We start from the raw sequence: 8442 nt of genomic DNA, 5'->3' as shown, positions 1-8442 counted from the left end.
TCAGAGAGATCGCAAAGCTCGCAAGAAAAACCTCAGAGAGATCGCGCAGCATGCACAAAACCCACAGAGAGATCGCAAAGCTCACAAAAAAAACTCAGAGAGAGCGCGCAGCACGCACAAGATACTCAGAGAGATCGCAAAGCTCGCAAAAAAAACCTCAGACAAATCGCGCAGCATGCACAAAACCCTCAGAGAGATCGCAAAGCTCACAAAAAAAAACTCAGACAGATCGAGCAGCATGCACAAAACACACAGAGAGATCGCAAAGCTCACAAAAAAAACCTCAGACAGATCGCGCAGCATGCACAAAACACAGAGAGATCGCAAAGCTCGCAAAAGAACCTCAGAGAGATCGCAAAGCTCGCAAGAAACGCCTCAGAGAGATCGCGCAGCACGCACAAAACACACAGAGAGATCGCAAAGCTCGCAAAAAAACACTCAGAGAGATCGCAAAGCTCACAAAAAAACCTCAGACAGATCGCGCAGCACCCACAAAACACTCAGAGAGATCGCAAAGCTCGCAAGAAAAGCCTCAGAGAGATCGAACATCACGCAAAAAACACTCAGAGAGATCGCAAAGCTCACAAAAAAAAAACATCAGAGAGATGGCGCAGCACGCACAAAACACTCAGAGAGATCGCAAAGCTCACAAGAAAACCTCAGAGAGATCTCGCAGCACGCACAAAACACACAGAGAGATCGCAAAGCTCACAAAAAAAACCTCAGACAGATCGCGCAGCACGCACAAAACACACAGAGAGATCACAAAGCTCACAAAAAAAACATCAGAGAGATGGCGCAGCATGCACAAAACACACAGAGAGATTGCAAAGCTCACAAAAAAAAACATCAGAGAGATGGCGCAGCATGCACAAAACACTCAGAGAGATCGCAAAGCTCACAAAAAAAAAAACATCAGAGAGATGGCGCAGCACGCACAAAACACACAGAGAGATTGCAAAGCTCACAAGAAAAGCCTCAGAGAGATCGCAAAGCTCACAAAAAAACCTCAGAGAGATCGCAAAGCTCGCAAGAAAAACCTCAGAGAGATCGCAAAGCTCGCAAGAAAAACCTCAGACAGATCGCGCAGCATGCACAAAACACACAGAGAGATCGCAAAGCTCACAAGAAAAGCCTCAGAGAGATCGCAAAGCTCACAAAAAAACCTCAGAGAGATCGCGCAGCATGCACAAAACCCACAGAGAGATCGCAAAGCTCACAAAAAAACTCAGAGAGAGCGCGCAGCACGCACAAGATACTCAGAGATCGCAAAGCTCACAAAAAAAAACCTCAGACAGATCGCGCAGCACGCACAAAACACTCAGAGAGATCGCAAAGCTCGCAAAAAAAACCTCAGACAGATCGCGCAGCATGCACAAAACCCTCAGAGAGATCGCAAAGCTCACAAAAAAAACCTCAGACAGATCGCGCAGCATGCACAAAACACACAGAGAGATCGCAAAGCTCACAAAAAAAACATCAGAGAGATGGCGCAGCATGCACAAAACACACAGAGATCGCAAAGCTCACAAAAAAAAACCTCAGACAGATATCGCAGCACGCACAAAACACTCAGAGAGATCGCAAAGCTCACAAAAAAACCTCCGACAGATCGCGCAGCATGCACAAGACACTCAGAGAGATCGCAAAGCTCCCAAGAAAAATGTCAGAGAGATCGCTCAGGGTGAACAAAACACCTAGAGAGATCGCAAAGCTCACAAGAAAAAAAAAAAACCTCAGAGATCGCGCAGTACGCACAAGACACTCAGAGAGATCGCAAAACTCGCAAAAAAACACAGAGAGATCGCAAAGCTCACAAAAAAAACGTCAGACAGATCGCGCAGCACGCACAAAACACAGAGAGATCGCAAAACTCACAAAAAAACACAGAGATCGCAAACCTCACAAAAAAAACCTCAGAGAGATGGCGCAGCATGCACAAGACACTCGGAGAGATCGCAAAGCTCCCAAGAAATATGTCAGAGAGATCGCGCAGGGCGAACAAAACACCTAGAGAGATCGCAAAGCTCGCAAGAAAAAAAAAAACCTCAGAGAGATCGCAAAGCACGCAAAAAAAGACAGAGAGATCGCAAAGCTCACAATAAAACCTCAGATAGATGGCGCAGTGCGCACAAAACACACAGAGAAATCGCAAAGCTCACAAAAAAAACCTCAGACAGATAACGCAGCACGCACAAAACACACAGAGAAATCGCAAAGCTCGCAAAGCTCACAAAAAAAACCTCAGACAGATCGCGCAGCACGCACAAAACACACAGAGAGATCTCAAAGCTCACAAAAAAAACATCAGAGAGATGGCGCAGCATGCACAAAACACACAGAGAGAGCGCAGCACGCACAAGATACTCAGAGAGATCGCAAAGCAAAAAAAACCTCAGAGAGAGCGCACAGTTTGCACAAAACACACAGAGAGATCGCGCAGCACGCACAAAACACACAGAGAGATCGCAAAGCTCACAAAAAAACCTCAGACAGATCGCGCAGCACGCACAAAACACACAGAGAGATCGCAAAGCTCACAAAAAAAAAACCTCAGACAGATCGCACAGCACGCACAAAACACACAGAGAGATCGCAAAGCTCACAAAAAAATCTCAGACAGATCGCGCGCAGAACGCACAATACATTCAGAGAGATCGCAAAGCTCACAAAAAAAAACCTCAGACAGATCGCGCAGCACGCACAAAACACACAGAGAGATCGCAAAGCTCACAAAAAAAAACTCAGACAGATCGCGCAGCACGCACAAAACACACAGAGATCGCAAAGCTCGCAAGAAACGCCTCAGACAGATCGTGCAGCACCCACAAAACACTCAGAGAGATCGCAAAGCTCACAAAAAAACCTCAGAGAGATCGCGCAGCACCCACAAAACACTCAGAGAGATCGCAAAGCTCGCAAGAAAAGCCTCAGAGAGATCGAGCAGCACCCACAAAACACTCAGAGAGATCGCAAATCTCATAAAAAAAACCTCAGAGAGATCGCGCAGCATGCACAAAACACACAGAGAGATCACAAAGCTCACAAAAAAAAACATCAGAGAGATGGCGCAGCATGCACAAAACACTCAGAGAGATCGCAAAGCTCACAAAAAAACCTCAGAGATCGCAAAGCTCGCAAGAAAAACCTCAGAGAGATCGCAAAGCTCACAAGAAAAGCCTCAGAGAGATCGCAAAGCTCACAAAAAAAACTCAGAGAGAGCGCGCAGCACGCACAAGATACTCAGAGATCGCAAAGCTCACAAAAAAAACTCTCAGCCAGAGTGCGCAGCGCGCACAAAACACTCAGAGAGAGATCGCAGTTAGCACAAAACACTCAGAGAGAGCTCGCAGCACCCACAAAACGCTCAGAGATTCTCATTCTATTCAATGACAGGAATAAATTTGAAGTGGGATAGTGAGATTGGGTCCCAATTTGTCAATATAGGCCCCAATTTTGGCCCCAAAGTCAAAGTTTTCGAAATTGGATCCCACTTCCAATTTATTTTACTATATTGGAATATATTGGAAGTGGTATCCCATTTCCAGTTTATTTGACTTGGCTGAAATAGACTGGAATTGGGATCCCACTTCCAATTCATTTCAGCCAAGTCATGTACGTGTTTCATGGGATCCCACTTCCAATTTATTTCAGCCAAGTCATGTACATGTTCCATGGGATCCCACTTCCAATTTATTTGACTTGAATGAAATCAATTGGAAATGGGATAGTGAGATTGGGTCCAAAATTGGTCCCAATTTGACTTGGTTAGAATAGATTGGAAGTGGGATCCCACTTCCATTCTATTTGATTTGACTGGAATAAATTGGAAGTGAGATAGTGAGATTGGGTCCCAATTTGTCAATATAGGCCTCAGTTCTGGCCCCAAAATCAAAGATTTCCAAATTCCAAATAGTAAAATAAATTGGAAGTGGGATCCCACTTCCAGTTTATTTGATTTGACTGGAATAGATTGGAAGTAAGATCCCACTTGCAATTTATTTGACTTGGTTAGAATAGATTGGAAGTGGGCAAACAAAGGAAAACATTTTTCATGAATAAATTTGCTGAACATAACATACTACGCAAGATCCCAGTGACCCCATCTTCTGATATGTTGTTTGGGGGACTCAGATGATTCAGTACTCGACGCCGTGAAGTCGGTAGACCCCCCCAAGCTCAGTTTCTGGACATCCCACTCCCAATTTATTCCCATTCAAATTTCATTCATGGGTTTTGGACACCCCTTAAAAGGGTCCGAATGACCCCAAATGTTAATATGTTTATTGTGCACACCCCACGAGACAGCCTGTGAAGTTGTGTAAGCCTAACTTCAAGTCAAATATATTGGGAGTGGGATCGGTCAGTTCCGAGTCTGACGTCCCACTTCCAATCTATTGCATTCAATTAAAATACATTGGGAGTCGGATCGGTCAGTTCCGAGTCCGACGTCCCACTTCCAATCTATTGCATTCAATTCAAATACATTGGGAGTGGGATCGGTCACTTCCGAGTCTGCCGTCCCACTTCCAATCTATTGCATTCAATTCAAATACATTGGGAGTGGGATCGGTCACTTCCGGGTCCGACGTCCCACTTCCAATCTATTGCATTCAATTCAAATACATTGGGAATGGGATCAGTCAGTTCCGTGTCCGACGTCCCACTTCCAATCTATTGCATTCAATTAAAATACATTGGGAATGGGATGTCCGACGTCTGCGCCAGACTTGACTAACCCCACCCACCAGCACAAACCAGGCAAGTAGATTACACAGCGAACAGGTAAGTGATTTTAAGGATACACTTACAGATAATGGCCATTTGTTTGCCCATAGTAAGGGTGTATGTACAAAGCTTGCTCTAAGGAATATAAACATTTGTTACAGTATCAAGACTGTCTGTCAGTCTGAAATGATGAATATTTAGCACTAAATCAAGCCACTCCTACAGGCTATAAATATGTACACAGCCCCAGACTGACGGGCAAAGGGGGTGGATTATGTATAATTTACAAAAATAATTTAATTATTAACCAAAAACATGGTTACAACTTTACTTCCTTTGAAATTATGTACATTAACATAATTAACCCCGCCACAAATAAGAACACAATCTCCTTATTAAACATTTATAGACCACCAGGGCCATATTCAGAATTTATAAAAGAATTTGGTGAACTAGCTGCTAATTTAGCAGTGTCCTGTGATACGTTAATAATTGTAGGAGACTTTAACATTCATTTTGAGAAAAGTGATGATCCCCTAAAAAAGAACATTCACATAAATCATAGATACTGTTGGTTTCACACAAAATGTATCAGGTCCTACTCATTATTGTAATCACACACTAGACTTGGTTTTGACCCTGGGCACGAACATAAAAAACTTAAATATTCTCCCGCAGTCTTCCACAGTCTCAGACCACTACATAATTTCGTATGAATAGTTTAGATATAAAAAAAAAATGTACATGCCCACATTACTATATAAAGCGCTCACTAACCCCATCTACTTCCCCTAAATTTACTGAAAACATCACTGATTTATTGACCTCAGTCAGTAGTCCAGCGGACCCACTGGAGCTGGACAGACTAATGGACTACTTAGATAACACACTTTGATCAACTTTAGATAGTGTAGCACCACTTAAGCGTAAAAAGCTACGACAGAAAAAACTCGCTCCCTGGTATAATGAAGAAACACTCACCTTAAAACAAACCGTAAGGAAATTAGAGCGGAAATGGCGGTCGACTAAACTGGAAGTATTTCACTGTGCCTGGAAAAACAGCCTTATCGAATTTAGAAGGGCGCTCGTCAATGCACGTTCAGCACATCTGGCCTCACTGATTGAAAATAATAAAGACAATCCTAGAGCACTCTTTAATGTAATCTCTAAACTTACAAACAATCGGGCAGCTACTGATACACAGATCCCAGCTGTTCACACCAGCAATGCTTTTATGGACTTTTTTAACAATAAGATTGAACATATTAGACAAACAATATACTAAATCCAGCCTGTCTGTCATCTGGTGTGGATGATATAGAACAAAACAGAGAAGGACGACTAGAGGACTTTGACCCACTACCACAGCTAGAATTGGATTGACCTGTTTGTATGACCTGCACACTTGATGCAATACCAACAAAACTATTTAAAGAAGTATTACCAGTCATAATCAATCCCCTTTTAACAATCATAAATTCGTCCCTTATACTGTATGTGATCACGTACACAAAGCATTTAAACTAGCAGTTATTAAACCCCTGATCAAGAAACCGAATCTTGATCCTAGTGTACTATCCAATTACAGACCTTCTCTTCATATTTAAGATCTTAGAAAAAGTTGTGGTCCAACAACTTCCCTCATACTTGCATAAGAATAACCTATATAAAAAATTTCAATCTGGTTTTAGGCCACACCATAGCACCGAAACGGCTTTAGTTAAGATAGCAAACAACCTTCTTCTCACCTCTGATCGAGGCTGCGTATCCATGCTAGTTCTACTCGACCTCAGTGCAGCTTTTGATACAAGTGATCATACTATTCTGCTAGAAAGATTAAAAAACATGGTTGGAATAACAGGAACGGCCCTATCATGGTTTAAGTCTTATCTCAAGGATCGCTACCAGTTTGTAAAAGTAAATAATGTTTCTTCTTTGTAAGAAAAAAATGAGATCTGGAATTTCCCAAGGCTCCATTCTAGGACCTTTACTATTCATATTATAAATGCTGCCACTGGGCAGAGTTATTAGCAGGCATGGCATTACCTTCCACAGTTACACAGATGACACACAGTTATACATATCAGCCAAACCAGATGACAAACCTACACTAAAGAAAATGGAGGACTGTGTTAAAGAAGTGAAGCATTGGATGTCATACAATTTCCTTCTGCTAAACAGCGACAAAACCGAGGTTCTCCTTCTAGGTCCAAAACCTGTTATAAATAAGGTATCAGACTTAATACATAATTTTGACTTCCCTGTTCTCCCTAGCTCATCAGCTAAAAATCTGGGTGCCATAATTGATTCAGATCTATCATCATGATCAGCATATAGGTAAAATTACAAAAACAGCTTTCCTACATCTTCGGAACCTCGCTAAGTTAAGAAATTCCTTATCCCACCCAGATGCAGAAAAATTTGTTCACGCTTTTATTACATCAAGATTAGATTATTGCAATGCACTTTTATCAGAATGCTCCAGCAGAAACTTGAGTAAACTCTTTCTCCTACAAAGCCCCTCGGCTCTGGAACAATCTTCCAGCTAGTGTCCGGGACGCAGACACAGTCACTATGTTTAAGTCTAGGCTCAAAACACACTTGTTCAGTTTAGCCTTTGGCAACTAACCTCTGTCTAGTTTAAGGTTGTCATTTCAGGAACTCATGGACATGGGGAATCAGGGTAAACGCGGATGATGTGCTCACAATTTCTCTTTTTTGGAGCTGAAGGACGTCCTTGCCTGAGCTCCTTCTGGTTTCCCTCCTCCCAGTCTGTTACAGTCAGATCCGTCACATGCTCTTTTTCTCTGCTGCACTCAACTAAACTAACCGCTTCCCTTTACTGTTTTCTGAGAAAATGGTGGCCCACTGATGGAAGATTGTTTGCTGGATTCTCCTGCGGCCCAGACCAGACCAGACCAGCTGCTCACCTCCATCTACTGCTGCCAGCCTCTGACCACTCACCATGATCAACTACACTGAAGTAGAAATGGACTCAGATTAGCAACATTGACTGATTCTTCCAAATCTGATGCACTATTATTATGCCCCAAGATTGATGTCACTATTATGATTATTATCATTATTATTATTATTATGTAGCATAATGACAATTCATTGGTGATCATTTAAAATTCAATCTATAGTTTGATCAGAGGAGGATGGGTCTCCTTTGTGAGTCTTGGTTCCTCCCAAGGTTTCTTCCTCCAGCCTTGAGGGAGTTTTTCCTTGGCAGTGTCGCCTTCCGCTTGCTCGCATTGGGCTTTGTTTTAAATGTTCTGTTCTGAAACTGTGAAGCTGCTTTGTGACAACGTCAGTTGTAAAAGGCGCTATACAAATAAAGTTGATTTGATTAAAAACCAGTCTGAAGCATTAAATTCTTAAAGGAACCTACTGTACTCGTCTTTTCAAAGTTTATGCTTGGATGTCTTTTCAACTTTAATCCAGTGTTTATTGAATGACATTTATGTACGTGATTTCAACGTTGAAATAACGGCTTTAAAAGGACGTCTTTAATGTGACTTTTTTAGTCGTCTTTTCAACGTCTGTGTTTCATTTTCATTTTCAACCTTAAAAAAACGTTGATTAGACCACAGTCAAGTACATTATTTCAACATTGAATCAACGGCTAAATGTTTACTGGGATTGCAGTTAGCACACTACACTGATCAGAGCATTTTATTAAACACATATGGAAACATGCAGTGTCATGCT

The sequence above is a fragment of the Hoplias malabaricus genome, chromosome 13 (genome assembly GCF_029633855.1).
Source record: "Hoplias malabaricus isolate fHopMal1 chromosome 13, fHopMal1.hap1, whole genome shotgun sequence".
NCBI lineage: Eukaryota > Metazoa > Chordata > Actinopteri > Characiformes > Erythrinidae > Hoplias > Hoplias malabaricus.
The sequence above is the reverse complement of the archived record's forward strand: the minus strand, read 5'-3'. Positions refer to the sequence as shown.